The sequence below is a fragment of the Ixodes scapularis genome, unplaced genomic scaffold, assembly GCF_016920785.2.
Source record: "Ixodes scapularis isolate PalLabHiFi unplaced genomic scaffold, ASM1692078v2 PGA_scaffold1__304_contigs__length_218370807, whole genome shotgun sequence".
Classification (NCBI taxonomy): domain Eukaryota; kingdom Metazoa; phylum Arthropoda; class Arachnida; order Ixodida; family Ixodidae; genus Ixodes; species Ixodes scapularis.
Window position 1 is genome coordinate 184,599,109 of NW_024609846.1, and position 21,634 is coordinate 184,620,742.

The 21,634-nt window shown below is 42.5% G+C and overlaps 1 pseudogene; it reads right to left on the reverse strand.

The window, feature by feature from the left end:
* Positions 1-2,798: 2,798 nt before the first annotated feature.
* The window catches only part of LOC120840913, a 104,972-nt pseudogene continuing 86,136 nt past the window's right edge, over positions 2,799-21,634 (reverse strand).

Genomic DNA, 21,634 nt, shown 5'->3' on the forward strand with positions numbered 1-21,634 from the left:
ACACGCACGGAACATAAGTAGTCATGACGGTATCTCAGTTCGTTGCCACGTTGAAAAGATTGCTGGCCGACAGTAAAACATTTGCTAAAATAATCAGCGAAAATATTTGCAACATCAGCAAGTGAAGACTGATAAGTAGGATCATTATCTGTCCCAACACGCAAACAGATGCTACGTTAATTCGGTCTCATGCGTGGGCTGTTTCACGAAGTTCCAAAATATTTTTCGGTCGACGGTTCAAGCTGTTTTCTATACTCTCCTTGTGGAGAGTCTTATCACGCTTAAACAGTTTCTGTTTACTAGGGAACGGAATATGTTGAATTTTGCATATAAAAGAAAACAACCGGACTTCTTAAAAAGTCGGTGAAATATTTTTTTTTATGTAGGCTGAGTCGTAACTCCTTGAAAAACCAAGTAGGAAATATCGACGACTTATTGCAGCATTTAAGAACACATCTTTCAATAGCACTTTTTACAACTTTTACGATAGGTCGCTCCTGAAATATCCGGCTCTCGCATTGTCTTCTCGGTGCGTTACGGCAATCCGTCGTGCACGTGTTGTAAAGTATCTCGCAGAAATACAAAAAGTTCATGTTCATCCATATAGCGTCGGATTTCAAGCGAATGAGTGACTTGAACACTCTACCCATAAAATTATTATTTAAATGAATGGGAACGTTTCTTAGGCAGTATACATGTATATATATACCGCGTGTTTTTTTTAAGCTTAACAGATTTGTTTAAAAAATTCCTTGAAAGTTACATTTATGCCGCTTGTGGAGGTGAGTTATACGGCCAGGAAGACATATTGCAGGGGGCTAATCCTAACGATCAGTCGTCTAATTAATTAAAATTCGTTAATTAACTTTTTAATTAATAAAAATAGACATATGGTTCCAATTAGAAACTTGCTGAGCGTCATCGAGAACCACTAAATCAGTCATTTTCAGAAAGACCTTTGGCGCGTGAGAAGCGTAGTATTGTAAGAAAGTTATTACTCGTGGAGCAGGTACAAGGCTGGGGCAAGATAAGAGACAAAAAAATCGTGCGGGCGCCTTATCGCAACCGCTAGCTTTGTACCTGCTCCACGAGTGGGAACTTTAGTGCACTACTACGCTTCTCACGCGCTCAATGTCTTTCTGAAAATTACTGATTTATTATTATTTGTTTTTATTTATTTTACAAACACCCTTAGACGCCTTTGATTTGTACATTTTCCGTCATACACTAGAAGATATTTCCGGCGGACAAACTGCACCACCACCACCAGACTCCAGTGGTTCAACCGTACTGATACATCCATTGGGTAAACCGATCCGTTCCGTTCAGAAGCCTACTATGTTCTGTTTTAGTATATTTTGGCAAAGGGCGAATGAGTGGTCCGACAAAAAAACCTTTTTAATAGGCTCTGTCATCAAATATTTCTTTGGGCGGAACGAATATGCGTTGCACGCAAAGGAATGCTCACACACACACACACACACACAAAACAAAAGAAGAACGTGGACAATCTCTTAAATCACGTATTCGAAACCATCCAGCTATCTAGATAAAGTACGAACTACTTCGTAAAAATCAAAATTGTGTATTTGTTTGGTTGTTGTAGTACACGAGTACAACTAAAACTTCTGCATTTTCTTAGAAGGCTCCGATTTTCGTCCGTAAGTGTTTTGGTACTAACGGCTCTAAAATATAAACTTGAAAGAGAACCACAATGTTGACAATAGTTACCACCCGGTAGTAACCTACACCAAACAAATCGAGTCGTGAAAAAACTCTTCTAGGTTCTTCTGCTTGTGCCTATTTTGCACCCTAAAAAGTTAATATTTTATGCACCCCTCAAAGGGTACTTTGTGAAGTACCTAAAATGGGCACTTGTCAGCTCCTTTTTTGATGCAAAAAACTTCTTCATCGCCCAGTTGCCTTTCTAGTGCGCCAGGTGGCGATAGCGCCTGGGGCCAAACCCTGTTTCTCAGGCTGAAAGAGTTCTTGGTATACAATTTTTTTTGTTTTTGTGTACTCTAAAAAAAATTGTGTTTTAAAGGTTCTTCGACGCTCCAAGAACTCTTTCAGCTCGTGAAAAACGGTTTCGTTTCAAGCACTATTGCCTTCTGGCGCACTAGAAAGGCAACTGGTCGATGAAACGTCTTTCGCATAAAAGAGGAGCATTAAAGAAGCCATTATTTCGTTTTCACGATGACCCTCTTTTAGGGGTGCTTAAAATAACTTTTTAGGGTGCCAAATATGAACAAGCAGAAGAACCATTAATGGTTCTTCTACGACCAGATATCTTTATAGTATACGCTAGGGTTTATTCAGTTAGGACACTTTGCTTAATATGAAAACGAGCACGAAGCAATAAAGATGATTTTAGTACACAGCTTACGTGGACAACAAATTAAAAATTGAGTTTCTCGTTGTGCTGCGAGCAATGTTTTTATATCTCTTGCGTTGACATAGAAATGAAAGAAGATGTTGTTGACTTATACCCCAGCGATAGCCTGAGGAATAGCTTAGACAACCTAGAGTTCTCTGATAATTCACTGAAGACTTCACCACTGGAAAATTATTAGATAGCGGGCACCCCCAGTGATTTGAGCACGCTGCCAAAGTGGCGGATTATTTTTTTATTAAAAATTGCTGAGATGGTCACAAGGGCTTTGGATACGTTTTCATTATCGTTTTATGAAAGCCCTCGTTCATAACCCATCTGTTTTTCGCAGTGACTTTGTCGGTAAGATCAGCTACGCTGTGTTCTTCATTTAGGTAATTATTTCAGGATTCTCAGTGAGGCACGGTCAATGTTGAAAGGTCTTCCACTGGATATCATTCATTTCTTAAGTAGGCTATACGTTGCTCGTACAATGTAACCCGTGTACCTTTTTTTTTAAATGTGATGTAGCGACCAATTTACGAGAACCAGTATTTTAGAACTTACCACAGCAGGCATTTCGGTTGTTTCTTGATTTCGATGATGGTAGTTGAGCACCACCACTGTCATGACCAGAGAGAACGCTACCATGATCATCATGCAGGCGAAATGCGGAGGGCAAGTTCGTCTGCTTTTTGCGCAGGGGGTAGCGGTGACGTCAGAACGCCGAGGCCTGATTGGCTGATCGCGCCCCCCTATCTGAGCGTTGTCTGCTCCTTTGCAACGTCGTCTGCTCGCAACGTCGTCTGCGTCTGTCTTACCTTTCCTGTGACTTTCGAAAGTGCAGAGGCTAGATTCACAAAACGATCTTACGCCAAAAATGGGCGTACGGCAAAACTTAAGTACAAATTCGTATTCACGAAACAAAATGTTCGTAAGTTTTCCGCAGGTTACGACGAAATCCTGCGACAGCTCCGAAGCTGTCTTACGCACCTCTTACGATCAAATCATCATGGCCGACACCGTCGCGGTCGCGACGACCCACGGACGTTTATTTTTCTAGGTGCGCTTCTCACGCGTCCCGACTCCAAGCAGCAAGAAAAAAGTAAAAAGTACTTGAAACAGATCAGGACGAACAAGAACGCTGGATCCCTAAACACCCCGGAAAAGCTCCAACGTCCATGATTCCACCGGACGCGACGTAGCGAGCTTTGCAGTTAGGCCTAGTAGGCACTCCGCGACTCGGCGACCGTCTGCCCACGACCGGCTGGCGTGCTGAATGGAATATGCCCGCGCAACCCTTGTGAACCCTTCCCGTATTATACTTTGATCGCTGACCTCAGTTTTAGATTAAGAGGTCAATTTCTTCCTCTTGTTATCTCCTTGTTTTCCGAGGCAACGGTGACTCTCGCCGGTGAAGAAGCAGTGAATCTCCGGCAGACGCAGGAAAGGTAAAGCAGCCATCGCTTTGACTAGCAGACGTAAAGCAGACGACGTTAACTGCGCCAACCCGCCGACGCCGTTAAAGAATGAGAGGTCCCGCCGCACAGGAAAGGAGGGAAAAAGTATTTGGGAGGGAACCTACGGACACTAACACGCTCACCTCTCGGTTCTTAGCAAACAAACCTCGGCGCCTCGGGATACCTCGCCAGTGAGTCCTTTGACTTCCCTCCTTGATGCGCGTCTGCTAGTTGCTAGACAAAAACAACGTACCGCTCGAGTTATTTCGTCTGCCCCCTCTGAAAGGCGAAGTCGAGCTCGCTCGTAACGACCTGCACTTCCGAAAGTCGCAGGAAAGGTAAGGCAGACGCAGACGATGCTGCGAGCAGACGACGTTGCAAAGGAGCACACGACGCTGAGATAGGGGGTCGCGATCAACCAATCAGGGCTCGGCGTTCTGACGTCACCGTTACTTCATTTTCCATGCGCAAAAGACGAAAATGAGCCCACTTGCGAGGCGTATAAGTTCCTGTAAGCAAGCGAATAAAACCCACTGTAAGGTTATCTTTTGCACTTATCCGCACAAAACGCCTACAGTCATATACGCCCATACTCCGTAGTATATGCTTACAGGTCCCTCGGACACATCGCGAACTTTATGGTGACAACAGAGTTGGAACCGCACTTCGCCCAAGACAACTGCACTGCCGTATGGTTACAATCGTTGTCCAGTTTTAGCGAAATTGTTGAGTACGTAAGTTGCCTTATATTGTCCCACGAGACGTAACGTTTGCGCCTTAAAACGAGGCTTCTTCCTCCTAGCGGTATCAGAGATGAAAATTCTAGCTGTACGGTTTTCTCAGCGACAACTCTAGCCACAGATTGTGGTTAACTGTGACGCAGCGTAATGTTTTTTTTGCGAATGTCGCCTCGGCGTTCATATTAGTGTACGAGAGTGGGTTTAATCCCATGTGTTAAGACGGAAGGAACGCTGCTCTTATATATGCATATAAAATTTAAAAGAAATTAAGGACGCTGTTACTTTTCGGCAATATTTTTTACCGACCCACACGTTTGTTGTGTGCCAGCGACACTGGAATGTTCTAGAATGTGTGAATCAGCTGATCATAAAACACAGATGTAAAGTAGGCTACCCTTCACTCTATGAACTCGGGTGACTCTACTCCCCCTTCAAGCACTGGGAGAGCCAATCGCTGGTAATCTACGGAGGGAACTCGGAAAATGACAGGGCTAAAAACATGTTTAACCCCCTTTCTCCACCCCCCCTCAAAAAAATAAAAAAAAACTCTGCACATTCAGCATTACGTACTCAAGTGAAACTCGGTGTCTCATAGTAGACCGCTTTTCTTCTTTTTTTTTTTTTTTAGATCTAGACACAATTTATTTTCGTAATTCGGCGCGCCCCCTGCGTGAATTGCGCCAATGTGCTCTTCGAAGTGCTTTGCTGGTGAGCAGACCCTCCAGAGTTCTCAGAGTGCTCTACAAGGAGTACCTGACTTTTGACAACTTGGTTCCAGTTTGCGGGCAATAGTTCAACGGAATTTAGTATTAATCAAATGTTAGGATGCAGCCATATACCACAAAGCTGTTGCCACTTGATGGGGATGAATTTGAAGTGCCAACCACTAATTAAGCATTATTGTATGTACATTGTACGGTACAAAGATACTTAATTAATGGCTGGCATTTCAAAGTCATTCAGAGTAAAAGAAACCTAAAATGAAACCAAAAACAACATCTTGAGCGTTTTATAACATATCTGCACACACTATGCACCCTATTTGTTTTGTATTTTATTACAGTTTTTTTTGTGTTCATTACAATCCTCAATTTTTCCATGCAGACGAAAAAAAAAAACACTAGCCGTTTGAAACCGAACTTTGCATTGAATGGTAATTGCGATGTGGACAGCATATTATAGCTGGCCGCCAGTATACGGCTATGCTTTTTACATCCTTCAAATTTCCCGTGCGTCTATTTTCTCGCATATACACTCGAAAATGTCCGCTGTCGTCTATTCTTTTTACGTTTTTATCTAGAGTGACAGTGAGTAAGTGACTATCGCCTTCTACCGAGAAGTTGGGCAAATAACAAGGACATATATATATATATATATATATATATATATATATATATGTATATGTTGAGACCGAAACATTAAGTCTGCGTAAGCATAGCGCGTCGGCGTTTCACGCCCATACGGCATACTTAGCGTCAGCACGCAAAGTTCATTTCTAGGTCTGAACATGTTTCTTGCCATTTCATTGACAAAGCTCTTTCTTTTCAGTCTCGTAATTTGCTGAACTGTATTATTGAAAAGTAGTGGACAAAAACACCGCTGTAATAATGCAGACGTTTACATTCGTTTCTTATCCAAATTCAGCTATCGGCATTAACAAGCATGAACCAACGAGCTCTACAAAAGCACGTAGCGCAGATGTATTAGTAACTCGCAGCGATTCGCTTATCGAATGATATGAGGGAAAATTGGCGCACGGGACGTTTATCGATATGCTACCATTTATGCACGGGACAAATATAATTATGCACTTCATTGCAGATCTATATAAAACTTGTATACTTCGTCTCACCCTACGATGGACTAAAGGCAAAAGCTAAGGACCGCCAGATCCAATCACAAGCCACTTAGAAATTGTGCGGTATTTAGCCTCGATGCACGTATCGGTGCCCGAGTCTCGGATCACTGATGAGGGGACGGGTGGACAGTGGTTCGAATCAAAGAGCACTGAGTGACTCAACAGTTTTACATCGCAAAGAAAGTCACGAGATGTAGGCTCTTTGCAGCGTCGAGCAATAGAAATGATGCGGCGCTTTTGGATATGAGCACCATTCGTCCACCCCTAATCAATGTAAAGCGCGTCATAGTATAGCGTGGAACATGATTGGACCTGGAGGACCGTGGCTTTGGCGTTTAGTCCATCGTAGGATGAGACAGAGTATAGTGCACTTGCCGGCCCGTAATAAATTAAGTCATCATCAAATATTGTCAAAGCCGGTCATAGACATGCAGTACAAATGTATAATCAAACGATGTCTATAAGTGAGGCGTATACAGTGATTTTTTTTTTTTAAATTTTACACACTTGTGTACCTCAAACAAAAAACTACACGAAACTGCATTATTGCGGTTTGCGCAGGTGAGTTATAGGGCCTGGTAGACAATATATATGGGAATATTCGCCACGTTAAGTCGTTTATTTAATTAATTTTCGTTAATTAACCTCCGAATTAATTGAGACAAATATATGATTCTGATTAAATCTTTCTAAGCGTCATCGAACACGACTAGAGTATATTTTAGCAAGATTTGGAGCAGGTGGGAAGCGTGTTGGTGCCCCGAAAGTCACCACACGTGCAACAGGTGCAACGCTAGTGGTGCGAAAGGGCGCCGGCACGGTTTACCCGTTTCTCGATCATCTTCCACGTTTACTCACCACAAGCATCGCGACAGTTACCCGAATGGTAACGTTGGCGCACCGCTGAACCTCCCACGCACCTTGCATTTTTCTCAAGTTTACCGATTTAGTGATTTTCGATGATACTCAGGGAGTTTTTATTCGGAATCGTACATTTATTTGCCTTGATAGAATTTTTTTTAAGTATATATAATTTACCTATCTTAAGTATTCTCTCTCTATATTATGTCTCCTTAGTCGTATAACGCCCCTGCGCAAATCACATTACTGCATCTTTCACAGCTCTTTTAAAACAGTTTTGTAAAGTAAAGGAAAACACCCTATATACACTTTAAAAACACGGGGCCGGTAACTGTGAAACTCTAGCAACTATAACCCCGTAACTCTGTAAATTGAGGTCGTTACTCACGTTAACATCGAACACTTCTTATACACTTTTGGCAGCACAAGGACAGAACAAACACAAGGAAACACACGCATGCCATAATGGAGAGGGAAACAGAGGGAAAAGCGCATTACAGCAACAGTAGGCGTGCAACAAAAGCACATGCAGAAACGCCAGCGAACCTTCTGCGGCGGGAGAGCAGTGCGTAGCGTTTTCTTTAGGTACACTATTTAGAGCTTCGTTTAGATGACCAAAAGTCGATACTTATATGCAAAGTTACAAAAAGCGAGTCACATCAAGCTCCTACACTGAGTTTAGTGAGCGGTACGCTTATGTACTTTTGCATCCGGGAAAAATAGCGACTACAAGGGTCAAATTGACCCGACTTCGCAGGATTTGACGAGATGATCATGATAACATTATTAAACACGCGAGCTGGTTTAAGCTAAAACGAGTTAAAAATAAGAACCATTTGAGTCATTTCCTCTTTTATCTATTTATGAGAAAGTAATTGTGGCTAATTCCCAGCGTTGCTTAGCTTGCCAGCAATGGCTCTTGCTTTTTAATATTTTGTATTGCGATTCTTTCATGTTATGAGCAGGGATTCATAATATGAATGGCAAGTGGGACGGAAGTTGCACTAACGAGCAGGAGTTTGAATGGAGCTTAAGAAAGCAAAACAAAAACCATTTCTTTCATTTGTTGATTGTCTTCGTGCTATATGGTTTGGAAAAAGGAGGACCCTTTATGGTTATTTGTGACAAATAGTATTCGATTAGTATTTTTATCGTTTGTATCAAAGTACCAGTAGAGTGTCGCCAAACTCGAAATCGCAAGACAAATAGATACCTTGAACACAATACGTGAATTGTAATAAAACAAAAATAACGAATTTGGCTTTAAAACAAACGAAAACAAATGCGTATTTTTAAGGTTGCTCCGAGTGAATTATCTATTGAAAATCATTACTGTTTGGAAGTCATAACACGTGCTTATAGAACAAATGTTTTAAATGGGGGCTGATCCAGCCATGAAATATGTTTTAAACTCTTCGTTTTTGTCTTTCACTCTAACAAATTTAAATTATATTAATGTTTTCCAATATAAGTGTGCATTTTTAGATTCGCTGAGTAATGTAATACGAATACCTTTATATTGCATAACTTCTTCTTCGAGAGGCTACGTTAATTTTGAGTATACACCGACTTCGTACCTAAGTTTATATACATATCTCCGGGAAAGAAAAATATTTACATGATAAATTTGATAAATTCCATAAGCATGAACTTTATCCCGAGTGTAAAGTTTAAGAAACCGGAAGGGGCTTAAAAATGTTAAAACTCTTGACGCAACGCAAGAACTTGAAGTAACCTATATTGATAGTTCTCGTGCCAAAAAACAAACAAACAGTGCAGATAAAAAAAAGCGTTACCGATCGTTGTTTAATTACGCACTTTGGTGGAACTCAAGTTTTATGGATCATATTTCCTTGTTTACAGCGGAAGTTTGGGCACGGAAGCAAGCGCAAGAGTTACTAGAGGCGTACATGTAGCAAATATCGACTCTAAGGCCTTTTGGGTGCCTAACACTTCGACCGATTCAGCTGAAGAATAAGAAAAAAATTCTCAAAGAAGTTTTGTTGGATTAGGTCGTCGAAGTTTAGACAGGTTTAAAGCAGGAACTTACAAGTGAGCGAAACACGTCACAAAAGTGTGGTTTACATTAAATGAACCTCTCCATGCGTGAATTCTTAAAACCAAGGGCTTTAACTCGATAGGTTGGTAGTTTTTCTCATTAAGTCAGTCAAATATATTATATTTACGTAACCATGTTCATTTAATGCTAACGCCTCGGTTATATTAAATAATGGAGAACATTTATTAGTCGGCCTCAATCGTCAATTTCAGTGCAGTGGATGGGGATTGGTCAAAGAGCGACATGGAGCCACGTGTTTTAAAGTATTGAGCTTATGCTCTGTGCACATTTTGAGACTTGCATATTATTTTCTTAAATTCTTCCAATGCAGAGTGATATACCAAAAATTGCGTGGTAGGCAACAATAGATATTTAACCTCGCGCTTTACCTTTTGCTATGAATACCCGTGGTCTTTTTTCTACCGTGTAAAGTGGCATAGTTTTCATTATTAAATATGAAACAAATTGTTGCACTTTTCAACCGAGCGCCAAATTAATTGAATGAAAATAACATAAGGTAATTAAATCGAACTGGTACGTACTTAGGAGCTCTTGGCATTAATTCATATGTTCTATCTTATCCCCTCAAAAATGGCATGAATGGCTTGGTGTATGGCGTTCTAATAAAAACCAGTAAGCAAAAAGAAATTCTTTAGAAAACTGTTTTTCATTTTAGGTAACTAGCCGAATATGGCTATTTACTGCCATTGTTTGTATACCCTTTCTTTGGAAACTACGGGAAAGATTTCATGTTACGGTTAGGAGCACGCACTTTAGCAAACGTTTACGTCTATACAGAAGATGAAAGGACGGGCCCGAAAAGCACACTACGTGTCACCGCAAACTATGTACGACTGCGAGCGTAAATAAATATCTGCACTAAAAATAACCGGCCCATTAAATTTTTTTTAACTCATAGATTAGGAGCAAAAAGAGATCAAGTAAATAGGGGCTATTACAACACAGTCATGAACGCTACCTCGGCACATAAACAGTAATTGCATAAACAGTGTTAAAATTTAAATTATAAGCACAACTCTTCAAAATTAGTCATAATTGAAAGTACAAATGTTTAAGTTTTTGGAGCTCGTACTATTTAGAATTATAGTTTATAATAGTTAGTACACACGCGAATTTATCGTAATTAAGCTTTAAAGTGCACGTAGGGAAAGGAAGGACGCAGGCAGGAGTATCACAAGCAAAAAATATCTCAAGAAAATAAAAATAATACAGCGAGCGAACACTCGGCTCGAAATACGTGATACGATCTGCACAGTGCATACACTCAAAACTTCGCTTCAGAACAAAAAAAAAAAAGAGAGAAAAAGTTAAACGCGTAAGCTCACAGGACGACACTGACTCGCACCTAAGAGCGCCAGGACGTCTGATGTGACTGGCGTTTTGTCGCGTATGATCAGCACGAAGACCATCAACGACAGAAGAATGGTGACCCCTGCAAAAGCGGGTAACGGCTTTCCGTCAAATCACATGACTGCTCGTGCAACTTCGGAAAAAAAAAAGCGCTCGTCGTCTTTGTGGTTTGCTATGACGGGTCAAACGAGTCACGAACAGTGAACGCGCCGTGGTCCTTAGCTTTCTTTTGACTAGTTTAGCCGGTCGCAAGCACTAATTCCTGATTAGTTTAGCCGGTCGCAATCACTAATTTCTGGTTGGTTCAGCCGGTCGCAAGCACTAATTCGTGATTGGCTTAGCAGGTCGCAAATACTAATTCCTGCTTGGTTTAGCTGGTCGCAGGCACACAAAAATGACAAGCGCCGTGACGGAGCATTTTCGACTCTGCTCGATCGGTTGCATCTGTTCGTATACCTTCGGCTGCTCTCGATTAGCTTGAAACGGAGTATAGACAGTAATTACTGTGGCAGTACATAATGTAGTAGAACATTCTGCAGGATTAGAGGGACTGTCTCAATCGGCTGCAGTCAAGTTAACTTCGTGTACGAAGTGTGCATGTTTAAAACAAGTTTCCTAACCCACTTTGCAAATTTAGGAACGGTCAAGTGTCTAGAAAACCGCACCGTGGCACAAAAGTATTCCTAAAGCGGAATTTCATTTCCCTTTGAGCCTAACCATAAACGGAACGTTTCCGCGGGAATTTTCTGGAGGTAGAATAGTCGTTCGCGTTGCACCTGCGCAACCTCTCACGGGAATCGAAGGGCCTCTCGGTGCCCCGCACGAAAGGGTTGCTTCGTCTGAATTCGGCGTTTGCTTGCGTGTGTGTGGTACTGAACGAGATTTTGACATTGAACGATCTCCGTGGGAATGCTCTGACCTCAGAACAGCTATTTCTTGTTTCGCAATAGTTCACCGTGTCAGGAACGTTATGATTATTTGTGTTGCAGCGTGGCATTTTGTAAATTTCTCGGCGTTCGAAACTCTCTCTCTCTCCATAAATATATATATATATATATATATATATATATATATATATATATATATTGGAGTTCAAAATACGACGTGTCTAATGTAATATTCGCATTTTTCCGCTGTGCCTATTGAGCTGCGCGATACCTTGAACATGTTTCAAGAGGAAACGAGTTGAAGTCTCGAGCGACGTATTTTTAAATCGCCCAAAGTAAACCTTGACCTTTTAATACTGCTGAACGAGAAATCAAGACTAGAGTGTTTCCCCCGAAAAACCTGCCTTTCTTATACTTTTCATTAACATACTATCTAAATAAATTCTACGTCTATTTGTATGGGATTTCCAAATTCCAGATCCGTTGGGTTCCTGTCGATCACAAAGAAGGCTTGAGACGGACAATTAGCATATACCACTTGAAATGACTCTTCTATCGTTTTGTCCTGCTCATGATTATATATGTACCCTTTATCTCAAATAGAGCTGAATTTCGCATCGGAAGTATCGCTTGTTCATTGCCTCTGTTTACTCTAAGGAAGTTAGGTTTTTGACACCCGTGTACTCTTCAGTGAAGTGCGCACTCGGGAACCTTTAAAAAACTTACTGAATACAGCCAACTCAGTATTCTAGGCGTTTGACAAAGATAAAAATAAGAACACAATGCATTTCTAGGGGCAGAGCATACACAGCTACGCAGACATAAAATGGGCTTGTACAACGAAACGCTTCAAACATGAAGAACAAACACACACCGCCAACATCAAAACTCAAATGAGCCATGAAACAATCATGTCAAAAGTGAAGGCAGCCGGGTAGCATGGTGAGAGGACGAGCAGCGAACCCCGAGGAATGGTGGACGAGTCAGTCGGCGCACCTATAATGAACACGGCGTCCGATGTGGGAGGCATGGTCTCGGCAAGCTGCAGCGTGAACACCGTCAAGGACAGCAGGATGGTTACACCTGTGCGCGGGTTTGCGGGAGGACACCTCGGGTGAGGACCGATGTCTATGATACGTACCTCACTATCATCACCACAGAAAGTAATGTCGTGTTAGCACGCACAAAAAGCATAAACCTCACAGTTCACGACTGAGGAAAGAGTAGTGGAACCACTACCGTAAAATCCCGAATAAGCGCCCACCCATGGTGAAAAAAAAAAGGGAAAAAGTGTGAGGCAGGGAAGATTTCAGAAATGGGCGTTCGTTTGGGACCTTAAGCTACTTCAACGATAACTATACGTTGAAATGCCATCTTTTCTCCCATCTGCATTTTAATTGCTTATTGTATAGACCAGGGGGTGGCCAAACCGCGGCTTGCGAGCCGCATGCGGCTCTTCGCTGGTCCAAGTGCGGCTCGCAGATCCCTCGTAAGGGGACCCCTCCCCCCACCCCTTTCGCCCTTTCCTCGTTTCCCAAGGATTTCAGAATAAAGAACAGCTTGCGGTTTGGACGCCTTGCGCCGCGTTACGTACAGTCGAACCGCTTTTCACTCGTATGTTTCCACAGATCCTGTTTCTTTCATTGTACGAGGGAGTTGGCCGGACCCTAGAGGGAAAGGCACAAAGGACAGGGACTGTCAAACCATGCATGCACTTTGGCTTGAGGACGAGGAAATGTTCAGTCTCGCTGCCTTTGTCACTCGCCGGTGATACTTGTTCCCTTTAGATAATGGATGCTTCCTATCGTTTCTTGTTGAAGGTCGTGGAAGCCCGAGTTGACATCATTCATAGCCTTAACCCCTTCCCCCGCGGCTCTTACAAGTTTCTTGGTTTTGTTTACGGCTCATAAGCCGGGTCAGCCTGGCCACCCCTGTTATAGACGGAAGTTAGTACCTTCAGCAAGGAGCTTTACCGTAAGTTTGCAAATCAGCGAAAAAAACTATATATGTCGTAAATGCGAATCATGTAGCCTTTAAATTAGTTTGGGGCAAACGGAAGCCTACCAATATTTTTGTTCCATACAATGTAAGCCTCTTTTGAGCACCTTTTTGCCAGAGGCCATGGCACTCAGATGTTATACCGGGTGTTTAACCGAACATCGGTCAAATTATTGTTTGGGTGAAAACTACACATTGCACAGGAATAAGATACGTGCCGTGAGGGTCAATGTCAATAGGGCTGTTTATTGAGGTGCAAAGTGCTTACGATAACTAAGGTTGTAATCATATTTGAATGATTACCGTATTTTTGTTACCGAAAATTAACATATTGGTTGAATTAGAAACTTAGAAGAATCGTCGAAAGCTAAGAAATCGGTCAATTTAGCAAGATTTGTAGCACCTGCCCTGTGTTTCTAGTTCTTGAAAATGCATTCAATTTCGACGCCTTAACATGAATTTTTTGTTTCTCATCACCGGCAAGTTCGCTTCGCCACCCTTGATCCTGCAGCACACACTGCAATTTTCGCTCACCATCACACCTTTCTCGCGCCTCAAGTATTTTTTAAATTGACAGATTAAGTCGTTACCAGTGACACTAAGCAAGTTTTTAATTCGAGCCATAGGTTGATACTTACTAACAACAAAAATAAGGATAAGTATACAGTGATAATTAAAAATTTCATTTGTCTGAAACTCTATGCACCAAACTAAACACTGACTAATAAAGCACCAATCGTTTTTCTCTTCTCAGGGTAGTTTTCGCAGGAAAAGTATGACCGATGGTCGCTGAAACATACGGCAAAAAAAAGGTGAAAAAAATACAATGTAACTTTTCTCAGAACTATTTTTCCTTCTCAGCGTGCCATTAAATATATTTACATGGAAAGTGTTAAACCCTAAGGTTTATCTCTAACAAGCTCCCACTGATGATGTCAAAGTGCTCTTCGGTGTCTCCGTGCGCCGCTGTTAATTTCTCTGGGGAAGCTTTTCAAATTTCGATGGTATGTTATACACTTGATTAAAAAAAGTTATCACATAATTTTTTTATTTTTTTTTTAATTTTAATCTAGCGTGAGTTGACTGTAATGGTTATTACGGCATTTAGACATCGCTCGTGCCAACCCTGTCAATATTTTTCTTGGGGATCTTGAGATTTTGAGGAAGTAGAACTAAAAAATCCGTACAGCTAGTGCTTTTTGGGGCTACTTTTTTTTCAAATAAACATGGGCGTTCTGCGGTTTGACGCCTATAATACGCGGTGTTTGAGACTATCGCGACAATGGCATCACCACGGGAACGCCGAAATTTTGTTTTCACCCGCTTTTAATTTCGTCTATTCCGAATATTACTCATTAAAATTTTAGCTCATCACGGATTTTATATCTTGCAGACCAGGGAACGAAAGTTAGTAATAGGAGCGGCGTGAAAATATGCGACGACATACGAGATTTAAGTTAGGGATTAAAGGTCCCCGAAACGCAATACGTGCGCCTGAAGGCCATTAAATTAACAAAAGCTGCGCTTTACGACCGCGCCCATTACCCGATTTTTTTAAAAATCATGTATCAATGGCTTTCCTTAGCCTCCTTTGTAAAAAAAAAAAAAAAAACCTTATGACGCAACCGAATCTTGGATATCCGCCCTCAATGATTGCTTTTTAAACGGCTCATCAGTATATTTATAGATTTGATGCACGAAAAAAAAAAAAAAAACAGAATAGAACATGACATTTTCATGGAAGAGACAGAACGCGTCGATATTATAGCCCGTAGTACATCTCGTCCACACACTCTAAAAAAAAGTCTGTGCGTCTACTTTCACGCACAACACTCGGAGAGCCAATCAGCGGAACTTACGGCGGCAGCTCAGCGAATGACAATGCCGAAACATATTTTTGGACCAAAAAACGCAGTCTGAGTTGTGACATTAAGCAATGCAAAACGTCACGCTGGCATTGCTTAATGTCACAACTCAGTCTCTGACAGCTTATAAAAAAAGGAGGGAGCGGCTTCTTATGTTAATCACGCTTCTTGCTTTGTGATTAGTCCGTCGGCGTTCGTATTGGGTATAATGCTGCAATCCCATTGGCTGCGAGGTGATAATGAGATGCATGTGGCTCGTTACTCTTTGTTTTTGTGAGTTTGCTATCCCAGATCAAATCAATCACGTGCAGTAAAAACCGCATGACCCCACAAGTTTCTTTCTTTGAGCGTGATTGGTAGGCCGACGTCGCCGAATAGCGCACTTTTGGCGCTACTTGATTAGCTCTATCGGATGCTACACTCTAAAGAAACGTCTGTGCGTCTACTTTCACGCACAACACTTGGAGAGCCAATCAACTCAACTTACGAAGGCAGCTCAGCGAATGACGATGCCGAAACATATGTTTAGACCAAAAAAAGCAGTCTCAGTTGTTACATTAAGCAATGCAAGCGTGACGTTTTGCATTGCTTAATGTGACAACTCGGACTGCTTTTTTTGGTCTAAACAGATGTTTCAGCATTGTCATTCGCTGAGCTGCCTCCGTCAATGGAGCTGATTGGCTCTCCGAATGTTGTGCGTGAAAGTAGACGCACAGACTTTTTTTAGAGTGTAGCATTTGGCTGGCGGCCGGTCTCTTAGTTGAAACGGAATATAAAAACTATAGATATACCTTCGCAAGCATCTTGATCTAGAATCCTACTCTGTTCTTTTTGTTCGGACCCTCATTGTTGGCAGTTTAGCTGCGTGACTTCCGACTCGTTGGTCAGTTTACACGAAATTGCGGAGGAACTCTCTTTTTTTTTTTTTGTGGCAGCAAGAAAACGCTTTGGGCAGTTTATACTCGCCCCCCGAAATCCACGAGTCAGGTGAACGAGAGAGTGGTCGATAAACGGAGCTCTGCCAGATCACCTCTCTGCCTTCTTTGTGTGATCCTGGGTTCATTTAGCTTTATAGAGGAAGCCAGGTCTTTTTGTTGCCTCCTCCACTCCTTTTTTACGACTTCTCCCAGTTCGGACCGACCAGCTGTTGCTACGCTTTTGGGATCGGCCGACAGATTTGGAGACTTGGTCAAGACTTGATGGCCTTTCGATGTTTGCCGTCAAGCCTTTGTCCGTTTCTGTATTCTTCTAAGTTTTGTTTTTATTGTTTAGTTTCGGACCTAGGCTTTGTTAGGGTGACTTTGCGATTGCTCAGGCGTGCTGTTGCCCAGATAGATGAATGTTTGGAGTCATCGACATTGGTATTGAAGTCTGATAAAAAGAAAGAAAAGGTTTTAAGGTATTTCGTGGGTTATAATCTCACGCTTGAAATTTAATACTGGCTCGTTTGAGTTGTAGCTTGTGGCTGACAGACTTCTCCACGTTACATTTAATATGTTAATTAAAAATAATAATAAACTAATAGAAATCATTGTTGGTCAACCGCAATCGCAGAACACACAGTGTGCTGTTTGACAACAAAGTGGCGAAATGAAAGCGTTGTTTATTTGGAGAACCCGAGGTCGGTCTGCGCATGTGTGACGACAATGGTCCACGCTGCAGGAGATACAATTAGCCAGTGCAGTACGACTCCTAGTCTGGCGTCTTGGGCGTGTACTCATGCATTAGTGATCGGAGGACCGCACGCCGGAACGATTCTCATTAAGATTTAAACGGACAGGGCTGGTGATTGAGCTCAAGAAGCCTTGGTCCTGCAGCGTGGGTTTTCGCTCCAAGTACAGCAATCTGCGGTGCGAATACGTTCAGGAACTAAGCTCCCAGATACTATTTTTTTACGGTGCTCAAATATTTTATTAGGCGAAAATACAACAATTGCGCACAAGAGAATTGCACAACACTACAATCTAAAGAAAAAAAAGAGTACATGTAACAAAAAGCTTCAAATTGTTAAGTCGCCAAAGTCACAACGCCAAGGTGCTGTTAAGAATGGAACCTTCGGCGACCTTCTTCCGAGTTTCAACGCTGCCGAAACGAGTCAAGACGAGTCCGGGACCGTCACCCGCTTGTCGGGACCGTCGCCCGCTTGTCGGGGCCTGTGCGAAACGAGTCCCGACGAGTCCGGGACCGTCGCCTGCGTGACGGGGCCTGCGGCAACAAGTCTCAACGCGCCCGTGACGTTAGCGGGACGTGTGTGTGTGCGTGGTGGTTGGTGCGCTCGGGAAAGGGAGAGAGGCATGGCCTAACTGCGGAGAACTTTGGCTACGTCGCACTTGACGGCGGGTTGCTGCATCGCACTGGCTGCCCTGGCGGGGAGTGAGGGAGAAACGGACCCTATATAAGGCGGAGCGCGAGGCTGCTCCGGTGTTCTCTCGAATTTGACGACTGTATCGCTACCATGTAATTAAACCGTTCGTTACGTTACCAAGTCTCCCCCCTCCACTGAACCCCTGGGTTCTTCACTTCGGGGATTGGACGTCGTCACGAGACAGGAAGCCTCCGGACGTGCGGCCTAAACCCCGCCTCGAACAGTGGCTGTAGATACTTGTTCCTCTGACCGTACCGTTCTGTCGTGTACCGTGACGTCGCGTTATCAATTATATCATTATCTCTTTATAATTTGTTTCGTATTCGCAGTCCTTCGAGTACCACATTTTAACGTAATAATCTAGGTCTTTGGATGTTCCCCTGGGAAGGCTTGGAATCCGGATAGAGCTACGGTTCTCTTCTAGACTAAGTTGCAAGCCTCGTCTTTTATTGTAATCATTTGTTTTCCTGCGTTCAGGTGTATCGAACTGCCTCGAGATTTCTATGTTTTTTGTGGGCTGAGGTTTCGACGTTATTTTCTTTGCACATCGCGAAACACTAAAGTCGCAAAGTCAGGACACGAAAAATTAATAAAAAAACACCCCTTTTGAAAAAAAAGGTGAATACGCAACGCGCGTTGTTTCTACACCAGTTCAAGTCAACTCTAAGCACAAGATATCGAACGCGTTGGTGAGGATCCCCCGAGCGCGGAATGTATTCAGGAAATTGAAAATGCATCTTTACTCGCCCGGCGCTTTTTCGCTTAACTTCGTTACACTTCACGTCTCGTTCGAGCGTTCGTATTGAAGATTTGGAAGTTACGCGCTTGTCTTTACTTTTATGCTGCACATTGTGACCTAAAGGGGGCGCTGACGGGGGCTGGGGTGGAGCGCTTGGTTTTAACGGATCCTGACTTGCTTTGTATGCACGCGGAACTGTGTTGTTTTAAGCTATATGTATTTGCTGCGCTCGTTGACTATCGATGCTTTAAAAGGTTCAGCTTTGGTCGTGGATTGGCGAGAGGCTTTCTGGAGCAAGAAAGTTTTTTGAGCGCGCGTGGTTTTGATGTGAGCACAAAAGCGCCTTCTCTTTCTTTTACTTAAAAGTCCCCTCCTCGTTTGTTTTTTTTTGTGTTTTTTTCTCAGCCCGAGGTTTCGCGGTTTTATTTTCTCCTTACTAAGAAAGAAACATTTGCTCTTTTTTATTTTTTATGTGGGATATTGTTTTTATTTAAAACACGTTGAAATCACAAACGGTTCTTGAGGAAAAAAAGTCATAATAATGTGGCCTGAAAGTATTGCAGTCCTGTAGCTTCATTTGGTCGCTCGTTTCTCTAAGCATATCTGATTTTATTAGGCACGTAGGATTCATACGTTTTCAATTTGAGTTCCTTCAATCGCTGGCTGAACTTCGTTTTAAAAAGCAGTAAAAGACATATGAAGAGCAGTTAAATTTACTCGAAAGACATATACTCCCAAGGCATATTGCTTGGCAGAAAAATGTGAAATTTTATGTGAGCAGTATGAGCCTAATTTACATTTTCATATCTTACATTGGGAGGTTGTAACAAAAGGCCCAGACCGATGGCCGTTCTGGAAATAATCAATTTTTCTGATGAAATGTGGTCATTATTGTTAGTTGATCATATGTAAGTGCCAGTCCATACACACACATCAAGGATGACTTCACATTAGCAATTTCGTATAAAAGAGAGCTTCGGCCCAGGAAACGAAAGCCTTCAAAATGATTGCGCTCCTTTGATCTCCCAGATAAGAGCTCCGGTATGCACAATGCATTGCCGATATACTATACGCAAATCTGTGCAGTATGGCAACCTAACATCACTGTGTGAAGTGGTGGCGTCACGTGAAGTTACGTTACGTAACCTGACGTAACGCACCCTTGTAGCGTGACGTGACGTCACTCCATGGCTTCGCAGCCCACGGTTATTGCATGTAATAACCCCGTTGACAATGCGACCTCTTGTGATATTCCTTGGAGGGTGCAGATTAGCCGCTGCTGTTTCTCTAAGGAATCTAGAGCTAGAGAAACGTTGACTGCCAGAACCAGATATCCGAATGCTTTTTTTTACCAACCCTTTTACACTAATTAACTGAAATCCTTTTTTTACAAGGTTTTTATTATTGCGTTTTTGTCAAGGAGGCATTAATCCAGTACCCATTTATATTTTACCTTCCGTATATTTTGTTGTTTATGATTATAAGCACAGTTGCCTTTGCGAGAATCTGGGGAGCTTAAGCGTCAGTGAACCGGGAAACCAGTCGACAACGACGAATTTCCGCTCCCACCAAAAGTAGGGGAGCAAGGCAAAGTGGGATCTTACCCAGGGTGAGCCTCTCTCCAGTGTCGGGAGGCAGGGTGAACCCGAGGAGGGTCATGGAGGAGATGAGCACGCAGGGGATGATGAGATTGAAGCCGTAGTACAGAGTCCGCCTCCGGATGTGTATCGTGTACGTGATGTCGATGTACGGCTCCGGACAGCAGGCATAATCTTTCTCACTACGGATACCCGGCACGGCTGCGGCGTCAAGCCGAGGGCCCCCAGGGTGCAGTCGCCAGGGGAGGGGAAGAAAGGGAAGAGGCGAAGAGTAGGGAAAAAAAAGGAAGAGAAACGCAATCAGGAACACGAGCCCAGAGGCTCTTCAAAGGGGAGCGCAATTGGCAGGATGTTCTCATTGACTCAAGTCGCAGTTCGTTAGTGCCGGAACAGAGTGAGATGGGGGCACCTCTTTATGCTTCTTCTTTATAGCTCGGGTTGAGAAATGGTATGCTCGTCAGCAGGTGTTCGGTTAGGTAGGAAATACATGGGCACCCCTTCCTTTTTGCTCAATAAAAAATGCAGAAACTTTTATCAGGTTGTAATCAACGGTGTCGTACACAGTAACAAGAACACTTTGGGTCAGTAATATTAATTTGGGTGTGATTGTGACTTTGCCCTTATGTTTTTGTATCCAGCCCTTTGGGGGGGGGGGGGGGGGGGGGGCGGGGGGGGGGTGCAGAGTCTCGTCAAAAAGTATATAGCTTAAATGCAAAACCTCTAATATCTTAAAACGCCTTCCAGTCGCTGACTGTGATAAGCCTATTCAGACTTTTAGCCAATGTTGGGAAGTACGTGAAGTACGTTGCACTTAAAGTAATATTTTAAGTACGCTTAGAAAAAGAAAACTTGTACTTTCCTTAAAGTCCAACTTCCGAGTATGCGCTTGTACTTCAATTTAAATATGTTTACGGTGCTTTTTTTAGGAAAATACAGCTACCCGCTTGAAAGTATGTTCCCAAACTTTTGTATTGTTTTTGAATCACAATAGGATGCTTTGTGAGCAGGTAAGGACCTTACAAGTTTATTGAGTCCAACTGTTCGTCAACGAGAGTAAAACATCTACACTGTGGCAACTGGATATTATCTAATATTCGCCATTTCCGAAAATAACTGGTGCACCCCCGATTAACAGACGTAGCAATGCATACCCGTTTAAAAACAATGCACAATAAAATGAACGGGCACCATAAAATAATAGTGATAACGAGCTTAATGTTTTAAGTATTCATTTAGTGGGAAAAAATAGGAAGAGAACTAAACGCAGATTGTGACAAATATACTTGTAGTTTGCTTTGAAAACACATTGCATATATAGTACTTCACCTAAAGTACATTGTGCCCGGTGTACTTACTACCATTACTTGATATACAAAACTTCACATTAACTTTGTACTTTAATTCAAGTACTTTTTAGGTACTTTTCCGAACACTAATTTTAGCGAAACGTCGGATGCTTATA